This window comes from Elgaria multicarinata, chromosome 6 (genome assembly GCF_023053635.1).
Source record: "Elgaria multicarinata webbii isolate HBS135686 ecotype San Diego chromosome 6, rElgMul1.1.pri, whole genome shotgun sequence".
Lineage (NCBI taxonomy): Eukaryota > Metazoa > Chordata > Lepidosauria > Squamata > Anguidae > Elgaria > Elgaria multicarinata.
The window spans coordinates 82,651,497-82,663,541 of record NC_086176.1 but is presented as its reverse complement, the minus strand read 5'-3'; the positions used below and the strand labels follow the sequence as shown (position 1 = coordinate 82,663,541).

Here is a 12,045-nt window from a genome sequence, read left to right as displayed (position 1 = left end):
CCACTCCACTACATTCACATTTTCACCTACTTGTCCACCACCTGGTCATGGATATTCACTGTGTTGTTTCCCTGATGTTTTTTGCTTGGCACATTTTTAAAAAAATGTTAGGCAATCTATTGAGGATCATGTAATGACAGTGATGCTGTCACAATGTTGGAGAGAGGGCAGGAAATATTGTCCTCACTCAGAATTGGCTTCATGTAGCCAAATTTGATTAGCTATGTGGTGACATCATGAAGCCAAGTTCTGAGTAAGGACAATGGTTCTCATCATCTCTCTGAAATGACTATGTGCAGCCATCCCAAAATCAATTCCATTAGATATGACTCCATGGCAACATCACAAATCCAATTCAGAGTAAGGGCAGGAAGCATTCCTTCCCTTTGAATGAATATCAGACAGAGAATACTTTTTGTCTCTGCTCAAAATGCCCTTCTTCCAAAATTAGCAAAGGGTGGTGTTTTTCTGTGGCATGTTAAAACATTCAGAATAATGACTGCTAATTTTGGCTTCACCTTGCCCAGAAGCTCCTGCAACATTATAGATGCTTTTGGTAGATGTACTCCATTTGTGTGGAGAGTTTTCCTTGCCAGGAGTAATAAAAGAGCCCACGCACACTGTGGCCTAATCTACACTAAGCAGGATATTGCAATTTGAAAGTGGTATGAAAGTGGTATATAAAAGGCAGGAGCCACACCAAGCAGGATATAGCACTATGAAAGTGGTATACGGTATGTGTTAATGAGCCCCAACAGCTGTCAGTGCACTTCAATACTGCTCTAAAGCAGTAGAGTGGCTCCTGCCTTTTATATGATGTTTTCATGCCACTTTCATAGTACAATATCCTGCTTGGTGAAGATTAGGCCTGTGTCTGGAATGTTGATACATGCTTCTTGAATTGTAGCACCAATTGTGATTGCTTTGTCTCTCTGCAAGGAGAGCCAGCCAAGGGCATACTTTACTGAAGCCAATACGAGTCTCTTGTTTCTGCATCAACCCTTAAAAGAGTTGTCAGATCTTCAGTTCCACTTTAGTAACGCAGATAGGAACTAAGTGAAGATAGGAAGTGATTTTTGTCGGGAAAATGCTTTCTTCAATAGGCCGAATCAGCACCTGAAGGTAATTTCCCAGAGAGAAGTGAGATCTCAGTCAGCTTTTCCATGCACACATCTAACAGCGGTGCTGGTGCTGGGGGACTTTGCCACTACTTCCTGCTTTCAAATCATTCAAGGTCATGAGTATGGGCAGCTGGCTACGAGCTTCCAGTGCCAACACATTAATCACAAAAAACCTGCAAACGCAATGCAAAAGAAGCTAGCACAGGGCAGGCCAACGAAGAGCTACTGCTTTAGCTGCTCTAGCACAGGCAGGCTTGTGACCCTTTGGCTGTGTACAAAAGATAGTGTTCAGAGACTGTGGCAGGATCTACGCTACTGCTTTAAAGCGCTTTATAACAGTTTTGACAACTGTTGGGGCCCAGGACACACTCCATATACAGTTGTCAAAACTGTTATAAAGCGCTTTAAAACAGTAGCATAGATCTGGCCCTGGAGGTGGTTACTGTACAGCTGTCATTGTGTTCATTTTCCCTGCCCGGCCATAAATCCTATGCAGGCATTCAACTTACCCACACAATGATTAAAAGTGTGCGGGGGTGGGGGCACTGTGTGAGGTATTTAATTCCTTCCCTCAACACTCCTACTTGCCTAGCTCCAGTGTAGACCTTCATGCTTTGAGCATGACCATTTTCAGTGGGGTTGTAAGCGTCTTCAGCTTGTATTAAATAGGTAAGCGTCTTGAAAGGTTCCCACCACTCTTTAAGCTGTCATGTGTCCCTGCTGACTGCTTGCACAGGGCTACATCGGCATGGGTAACCTCAGGGGATGCAGGACTCAATTTTGCTCCCAAAGGAAGGAAGGAAGGAAGGAAGGAAGGAATCTCTACGTCACCAAATTTGCCACCACATTTTGGTGGTGAGGTAGCAGCAGGGGAGGGGGAGAACCTATTAATTTAAAATTTAAAATGATATAGGCCCCTTTTGCACCACCCTGTCACAGAATTTTGGAGGCAAAGGCTCTCCTTTTCTTCTTCTTTTTTACTGCCATGGAAAATACTGCAGTGGTGGTGGGCAGCAGGGGTCAGGGATGTATGGATATCGCAAAATCTGTTCTGACTGCCTTTCATGGATTGTCAGGCAGCTTTCATACTGTCGTTTGCTCATAGACAACACTGGCTTTTTTTAAAAAAAGGATGCATGACAATTTCATTCCACTTAGTTCCACATTAGTGCAAGTGCAAATTAAAGTAAAAATCAGCATGACTCAGAAAAAGTTGGTCTGAACCAACCTGAATCCACTGAGGATTTTCCCACCATCCCACATGGGGTGGGCACACAGAAGAGTAGAGGGCCTACATGCCACCCACTCCTGGTCTGCAATTTCTGGCGAAATCAGATTTCTGGGAATTTTCTTTCTTTTTCTCTTTTTGCAGTACTGCAACCACTTCCTGGGACAGGCTCCAAACAGCACTCCCAGCACTGTTGCAACATGTGTGCAGATGTCACAGGCACCTAGTGGCTAGCACCCATGTTGCTGCTGGTGATGTTATTTACCATGCTTCAGTATGGTAGAAAATTTGTATATAATACCCACCCAACTGAATGGGTGGATATCAATTATTATTCTGCAGACTTCTGTAAGGAAAAAAATATGCATGGCTTGGTATCATTAGTGATGATTAACATGCTCCCCACCCCCACCCCCAGGCTTGCTGCAATTAAAAAGAAGCAGCAGCAGTTTTTCTTAATTTGTTTAAGAAGACAAATGATAAACATATGCATTATTGGTCCTGTCACTAATTAATTAAATGTCCCTGTTGAATCTGCATGCATGTGCCTTCAAGCCCCGGTCAACAGCACATTTTCCTGGGGTAGGGGGACACATTGAAAAGTGAGTGGGTTTGGGGGAGGGGAAGCACCTCAATCCCAGCCCCAGAAATAATCTGGCAGCGCGTTCTCTGAGTCATCCCATCTTCCGCCTCTCTTTCGATTCCAAAGATATTTAGGATCCTTTTTGATTCTAGCAGAGACATTTTAAAAAGTCCGCATTGCAGTCCATTGGGGGTGTGGGGGTGTGAGATTTCCTTCTGGGCCATCCAGACTGCTGGGAGAAGGACCAATAGGTGGACTTGAGGAAGAATTCGTGCGATATCGTTTTATGCTTCAGCGCTGCCAATTTGGTCAGGCAGATTACCAATTTTTGTATGCTGCCTCAAGACTGTGAGAGCAAATGGCATCCCAAAAAGGGTCTCCTCAGGAACAGCCTCTCAAGATAAATACTTTTTTAGCCCACATTCGTTGTTCGGATGGGAAAGAGTTGCAGGGATGAAGATGGTGGGCTTACTTGAAAGTGAGAGGAAACTGCATGGATTTAAATGCTGTCTACTTCTCTGCTGAAATGTTCATAGCTGTACTGTGCAATCAAGTGTGCAGGTATCAAGTGTGCAGGTATTATACATTTAAGCATCAGTTAACTATCTGGAGACATATTCTTCGTCCCAAATAAATCTCTCCTGGGCCACAACTAGACCAAAGGTTTATCCTGGGATCATCCAGGGTTCGCCCCTGCCTGAGCACTGGATACCCTGTGTGTTACCTAGGTGAACAGGTTTGACCATTGGATGATCCAGGGATAAACCTTAGGTCTAGCTATGGCCCTGTTTACATTATTCAGCATTTACCAATGCTATTCTTCCCTCTTAGGAATTTCAGTAGTCTTTTGAGGTCCTGAGGCATTTTGGTAGCACTGTTTCATTACGGGTAGTATCCAGTGGAGCGCTTATATCCCTGCCAGTTCTTTTCCACCCTACCTATTCCATTGCATGAGCGGTGGGTTCCACTGGCAGGGTTGTGCAAGCAGAACCCACTGCTTATGCAAGAGAGATTTAGCGCTTCCTTGGAGAAGCCCTGAAACAGGCTGAAACACTTGTATCTAGAAGGAGGCAGGTTGGTGGAGCTCCCTTATGTGTATAAGACTTCAGCCTATATTTATTATTTTGTTGGTTTACATATTTTTGGTTTAAATTATTTGACACTGTTATTGGGAATGTTATTATAATCTGAAAAGTGGACATGACAGGTTGTATCCAGTTGTGTCCAGCCACCAATGGAACACACCCCACTAGCATAATGGATTCCTCCTCCCTGCAGCCCTTCATGTGCCCTCAGATCTGCTCTGGGGATGCTGGAAGGACCCTCCAGAACAGATTTGAGAAGATGAAGAGGATGCAGAACAGAAGAGAATGTGGGAAAGTCCAGTGGAGGCTGGTGTCTCCGATGTCAGTGGGGCAGTGTATCCACTCTGGGTTTCAGTCAGAACTTTAAAGGAGCTTCATACCTTGGATAGCTCCTTTAGCATTCTGACTGGTTCTGACTGAAACCCAGAGCAGTTTCACCAGGCCACTGACATCACAGCCACCAGCCTCCACTGGGAAAGTCCCATCATGCAAACAGAAGTCTGTCCATGTGACCTTGGATGTAACCCAAATATCTTAAAATAACTAACTAAAAATAAACATACAGCCTAAGCTATGACCTTTTAAACTGGGAATGCAATGCATAGATTTGAGAACTGCGGCTACCCCTCTGAAATATCCCAGTTGAATAACCCAGTTGACAAACTGTTAAAGTTTGGCTTGGATGGCACTACAGTACAGTGGGTCCACCAACTGGCTGGCTAACCACACTCTTCAAGTTGAAGAGCAGTAACCAGCAGGGTACCACAGGGTTCTGTCTTGGGGCCAGTATTAGTCAACACTTTTATTAATTACCTTGGTGATGGGATTGATGGGCTTATCAAATTTGGGGGTGACACAAAATGGGGAGGTCTGTCCAACACCCATTACAACAGAATGAGACTGCAATCTGATTTGCCCGGGTTGGAAGACTGGGTTGAGAAGAAGAAGATGTAAGAAATGTAAGGTATTAAATTAGGGAGGAAAAATGAGGGTTACACATACAAGATGGGGGATTCTTGGCTTGGAAGCACTACTTCAGAGGAGGATTTGGGTGGGGTTGTTGACAGCAAGCTGAACATGAGTCAGCAGTGCAAGATGGCCACTAGAAGGGTTAATGCAGTTCTGGGCTGCATTAGAAGAAGCATTGAATCAAAGATGTGTGAAGTCCTTATTCCTCTCTATTTGGCAATAGTGATACTACACCTGGAGTATTGTGCACAATTCGGGGTACCACATTTCCAGAAGGACATTGACAGGTTAGAACAAGTTCAGAGGAGGGCAACAAAGATAATAAAGGGACTTGAAGACATGCAGAAGGAACTTGGGATGTTCAATCTGGAGAAAAGAAGACGTAGGGTTGACATGTTAGCAGTGTTCAGGTACATAAAAGGATGCCAGGGGGAAGATGGTCAAGAACCATTTTCCATTGCCAAAGAAATTATTACCCGAAATAATGGGTGTAAGTTACAGCTACCTAGATTTTGATTAAATATAAAGAAAAACTTCCTGACGATATGATCTGTACAACAGTGGAACAGTTGACCTGCGGAGGTTGTGGGTTCTCCTTCTCTGGAGATTTTTTAAGAAGAGGCAGACAGCCACTTTTCATGGATGGCCTAATTGATTTTCCTGTACATGCGGAGGGTTGGACTAGATGATCTTTGTGGTCCCTTCCAACTCCACTTATCTATGATTCTATGATTATAATCACGGCTTGAAAGCAAAGTCCACCTTAAATGCTTTGTGAAACAAACTACTAAGAATGCGTTTGGATGGGATATGCTTTCCCAAGGATTTAGCCAGCATCTTTTATGAAGGATAAATCCAAGATGTGGTGTGCGAGTATCCTCAACTCCTACTTTTGAAACTCACTTTTGTAATGTTTCTCATATCTCAAACGATAGTGTGCACTACAGCCAGAAGAGACGGAGGAGGCCGGCAGCAGGAGGCCGGTGGGGAGGAGGCGGCGGCAAGGACGCGCCCAGATTCCCCAGCCGCCGCCGCCTCCCCGCCGGCCTCCTGCTGCCTGGGTAAGAGCGACCCGGGTCAGAGAGCTCGCCGGAGGCCGAGCTCTCCGACCCGGGTCGCTCTTACCCAGGCAGCAGGAGGCCGGCGGGGAGGCGGCGGCGGCAGCAAGGACGCGCCCAGATTCCCCAGCTGCCTCCTCCTCCGTCTCTTCTGGCTGTAGTGCACACTATCGTTTTGGGGTCGTACTTGGGGCGCATGCATGCGCCTTCAGTACGGCGTGTGGAAGGGCCCTAAATCTCCCAATTTCTTGATGTGCTTGATCTAGTGATACAGATAACTTTTCATAATGTGATCATGACTCATAAGTCTTTCTGAGAAAGTGTTTTTGATGAGCTATAAAATTATTTTGTTTTGACCATTCTGGATTTGGCTTCTTGGAAAGGAGATGCTAAAGCTGCAGTCGCCTCTGTGCTTAGTTTAGGATGATTTAAAAACTCCATCAAAATGTTTGTAATGCAAAAGCACACAGAGAAGAAAGACTAGAGGGTGTTCAGTCATGGCTTCAGAATGAAATCACTGTGGGGCTTCATGTGTAAATGCTATGTGCCAAACATTTGGATTACTACATTCAGCGGTGCAACTTGGACTGGACCTCAGACAGTGGCAGGAGAAAGGGGCAGCAGACGCAAACTCCATTTCATTCTTGCAGTTATGATTGCTGCTATGGTTTAAGTGAGTTTGAAATGCAAAACTACACAAGGGAGGGGAGGCTGGTGGCTCTGATGTCAGTGTGGCAATAAATGCGCGCTGGGCTCCAGTCAGAACCTGCCAGAACTCTAAAAGAGCAACCAGGGACTCAATTGAAGCCCGCGACAGAGGAAGGTAAGGGGCGGGGGCAGGGGCGGGGGCCTGGCCTACCTGGCGCCACCGGCGCTGCCATCCATGCGGCGGCGGCGGCGATGCCAGGTAAGGGAGCAGGGAGGAGGGACGCTTACCTTCCTCCATCGCGGGCTTCAATTGAGGCCCCGGTTGAAGCCGGAAGTGAAGGCTGAGGCCTCTTCCGGCTTCAACCGGGGCCTCAATTGAAGCCCGCGATGGAGGAAGGTAAGGGGGCGGGGTGGCTGGGTGGGTGGTTTATCTTGCGCAGCTGCAGCCGCCGCCGTCCATATAGTGATGGCGGCGAAGCCGGATCTCGCTCCGCGGAGCGGGAGACGGCGGAGCAGCGCGAAGAGGATCGGCCACGAAGCGGATTGGGGGGGTCCGTGCACACCCCTAATGAAATAGGATGTTAGCTGCATGCTTCACAACTGAAGCAATACAGGGCTCCATCACACCTACTCCCCCTCCCCCCGGGTTTGTCAAGCTAATGGCCTCTTTCATGTGGGTTTGTGGTATCACACTATTCCAATGAAACCTCCCTTTTGCTTGATTGCTCTTCCACCCCACCCCACCCCACCCCTTTTCCTTCCACCGTCAGTTCATCGGTTGTGTGGGCTCCTTCCCCCACACCCCCACTCTGGCTTTGTTGTCTAGCAATTTACCAATTTAACGTTTCATTGGCTGGGCTCCATTTCTCCATTTCTGCAGGCAATGAGAGTGGGGTTGGAGCAGTAAAAGTCCATTCAACCAACTCAGCATAAGTTCATTGGTTCGACATGGTGCTGGAGGACAACCACCCTGCCCTGTCCTTTCGTCAGCAAGCTCTCCCTTCAAAGCATACTCCCCCAACAAAGGACAGCACTACATGGGGTCTGAAGGGTGCTATAATTCCATTTGGGGGACATAATCCAGACTTTCCCCGCTCTAGGATAACACCAAAAAGGGAGGGGAAGAGGCGGGGTGTCTGCAGGAGAGGCACAACACCATCTGAGTGACATGCTGCAAAATCGCAAACCAGGCATGAAGAGAGTGTGTTAAAATGCTGGTGTGATGGAGGCCACACATGGCTATCTAAAGTGCCTTCCCTCATAAGAGGATTAAGTCCCGGTTCAAACATTACCTAGCTGCACCACGGAGCACAATACCAACAAATTCAGAAGATAGATTCTTGGTCTGTGTGGCATAGGAGGGCTAGAAGCAAAGTGGGACAGCCGCAAGGACTCCTGCACTACTAGGTATGCAAAAGAAGGAATTGTGGAGGTAGTAAGCTCTTGTCAAGCAGGGTAAGAAAAACTGTCCTCCTACTACGCAGCTATTCAAAGTACAGGAAGCCTGTCTTCCCTTGCTATTGCATTTGGCAGCGTGTTTAGCATTTAACACTTCCTACACTTATAAATGAGAACGCCATGTACAGGAATGAAGTAGAGAAAGAAACTCCCTTTCTCTAAAGATGATAAATAATAATGACATGGTAAAAAAGTAAAATAATCTGGCAGCGTTTAGAAGGACTGGGAGTCAGTTTGGTTATAGCAACTCTTGCCTCCTGTGATCAAGATGTATACTGATGCCCAATGGTATTCTCAATGTTCATACTGGCCATCATGGCTGTGGATTCCTTCCAGTACCAGTGGCACTATGAGCTTCATCCCACATACCTGTTTCCCTTGAATTATCCCCTACAGTGCCAAGCTGTCGTCATTGTTGTTGTTGTCGCTACCAGGCGGCTAGATCCTTTGCATACCAGGAAATGGGTTTAAGGGGGGAAATGTAAAAAAAAAATCATAAAAAATCAACTGATGACACCCAATCTGATTCAAATTTGGTATGCTTAAAGCTCTCCTTAATATCTATTACTGTGCAAACGTTGGTGTCTTTATCTTTAAAGCTTATGCAGATGTAAGCATTTGTTTAATTTTTCTTCAAATCCTGCTCCTGCGCCCCAGTGGCCACTCGGATGATACGGTCGAAAACTAGTATCAAAATACAGCGAGTCTTTTGCCTTTATAGCACAATTAAAGCAGGATGCATGGGAGTACTTCACAATAAAAGCAGATTATAAACTGGAAATCTTTGGAGTCCTTTGCACGCAATTCACAGTGATTGCACAGTATAATGCTGGTGTGACAGAGCTCTATATGTCTCAATGCCAGCTGCTTGGAACATGAGCAAGAGGATGCCATTCCACTCCGGTTCGGCTTGTTGACTTCCCATGGGCATCTGGCTGGCCACTCTGGGAACAGAATGCTGGAGATTAACTATTGGTCTAATCTAGCACAACTTTAACAAAAGCAACAACAGTGTTTGACTGGATTGATTGAATAATTTGCAGAACTTAATAACAAGTCATGCCAAGTTAAAAACACCACCACTGTCCACAACAATTAACACCAATTCATAGGAGTGTGCAAAGTGGGTCTTCTTGGTCTTAAAATCCGTTGCAGAGCTCTGTAGAAATGATTCTCTGCCCCAATTTCCAGAGCGGGTCCCTCTCTCCGCTCTGCTGGATAGTTCAATGAAATACCGCTCCATTTTCAGGTAACTGTTACATTCTTGTCAATGGGATTTAACACAAACGCTCACAGTTCCCTCAGTTTTAAAGATAAACTCATGAAAATTGGTACCATGACAGCTTTTAAAGAGGGCTTTAGGCATGCCAACTGTGGAGCAGATTCCTGTATGCAGTGATTTATAGGGAATTTTTAAAGTCCAAACTCGAAAGTCCTCTCAGGTACCTCTTGTGGCTTGATCTGTATGGCGAGGGAGAGGGAAACGAAGTAGCGAGAAGCGCTTTGCGCAATAATAATTAAGTAAATATATATTAATAAAATGCCACAATGGCAGCACACAGCTTGCCCATCCCCAGAGAGGACAGGACGCTTGCAGGAGGAGGCGGCACCCCTCCCCCACTGTCAGTTGGGCATTGGAGCAAGTTGAGTCAAGCTTCCCCATAGGAGGCTATGCACAGCTTGGAGGAGAAGGACAATAAGGACCCCCCTTCCTGCACTGGAAGCCCAGCCAGCCAATAGGAGTAATAGTTTAACTGAAAAACAGCCTGCCTGACTCAGGTGTAGAAGCTTACTCACTCAGCCCAGCAACACTTCACACTGTGGCTGACTTCTATGAGTCCGAGCAGAAACATGCAACAAGATCTTGTAGATCTCTCTCACACACTCTCCTTCTCTAAATTTCACTTTGCAAACAAATCCCCCCCCCCCCCCCTAATCTCAGTAACTGGCAATCCCTCCCCAAAAAACTCAGATTGGAGGAGAACAGAACAGGGAGCAGAGCACTGTGGCAATTCCTAATTGGTTAGCCACAGATATCAATATCAATGATCAAAACTACCCCACCCCAACACGCCATGTTCCTTATGGAAGGTTTTCAAATAGGCACACCACACACACAAAATGGTAGGATCATTTTGGAGACGTTAGGAGCTCTAATTGGGCATGTTTCCGCTCTGATATTATTTGATGGGTTTAGAAGTGGCCAATATGGATGATCGAATGCTCCGCGGATGTTCAGAGTTACCAGATAATTCTGGGGCACAGAGCACACCCCTACCAATTAATTCCAACCAATTATACAAATTAATTGGACTGCTCATCTGTTGCTCTACAGGAGACCACTAGAGCCAAAATAGATGTTACAAAGGATGTCCATCATTGGATTCCTACATGTCTTTTTTTTTTAATTAACAAAGATCTATTACAGGATCCCATGATTTGGATTTGGATTCAGAACAAGGGGGAGTTAACTCTTTGACCACATGCTGATTCCCTAAAGTTACGATCAGCTTGGAGGAGAAAACATACAAGTGTAAATAGTGAGTCCTGCATACCTACCCCCTAAAATTAATAGCAGCTTCAGGGCGGCATTTTGCATCAAGGAATCAATGTGGGGCAAAAGGTTAACCCCCTCTCCTCCTTCACTATACCCTGACAAAAATAATTCCCCCTTTTCATGGTTGCTTTTTGGAAAAGAAAAACTTGTGTGGCATGGGGAGGTCTAATCACAGAACTCCCAAACAGTTTCTAACTTGGACCTTAGTAGCAATTTCTTTTTGGCAGAATGAACGGGACTTGTGCTGCTTGTTGAATAAAATAAATAAATAAATAAATAAATTTTTAAAAAACACATCTCGAAGGAATTGTTATCTCACAAACAGGCCATAACTCAGTGGCAGAGCATGTCCTTAGCAATAGCATGCAGATGGTCACAAATTCGACCTCTGACGTCGGTTAAAGGAACTCAGCTTATAGCAGAACGCTACTGCTTTATAGCAGTATTGAAGTGCATGGATAACGGTTGGGTCACAGGACACATTCCATATACCGCTTTCAGCATTTTATATCTTGCGTTTTATTCCCCATTCGCAATGATTTGACACAAAGTGTAGATCTGGCCTCCTGTCTGAGACTCCAGGGAACCAGTATAAGGCAGCCTCCTCTGGTCTTGCCATCAAGAGTGGATGGCCTTTTCTTGTAAGCTCAGCTCTCTCTAAGAACTCTTTTGTTTTTCTTTCAAGTCTGGTGCTCAATAGTGTAGTGCAGCCAGGGTTCACTTTTTTATGAGGACTTTTTTTATGCTGACATCATCTGCCACCACTACCCTTTTGTATTTCCCTGTTCCCTTTGAGCTGAGTTGCAATTCCCACAGTAGCTGGGATGGGGGAAATTGCTTCTTCCAGCAACATTATATCATTCCTTTTTGTAATGCGAAGTATTTTGGGGTGGTCTTGGTCTTGAATGGGCTTTTAAGACCCAATAGCTTTATAAAAGACCTGCTCCTATTAGAGATGGAAAGTGCTAGAACTGGTTTGTTGATATGGATCAACACATCTATCTGAATTTTTAGACTCACCTTATGGATGTGGCTATAGGACTGTCGTGTTGAGTACTGGCATCTGAAAATTCACCACTCCAGCACCACTGGCACTTCCTTTTGAGGGAAATAGGGGTATATAGTGTAAATAACCTGGGCTATCTGCACATCTCCCACATATAGTGCATTGCTTTACATCATCATCTTACTAGCTGCACAGTGAAAGTAGCTTCTAAACATGGAATGGGAGAGGGGTGTCATCTGCCCCTTGCTTCAGGCAGCAAAATGTCTTCTTTTGGCCCAACGTACAGTAAAGTGAGGGTCAAATTGCCATTTGCACAATGCAAGGCTAGACGG

At 45.5% G+C, this 12,045-nt stretch overlaps 1 protein-coding gene across 2 annotated transcripts in view; it reads left to right on the top strand.

The window, feature by feature from the left end:
* Window positions 1–12,045, top strand: part of ZNF366 (zinc finger protein 366) — a 40,751-nt gene that overhangs the window by 3,698 nt on the left and 25,008 nt on the right. The window lies entirely within an intron of this gene.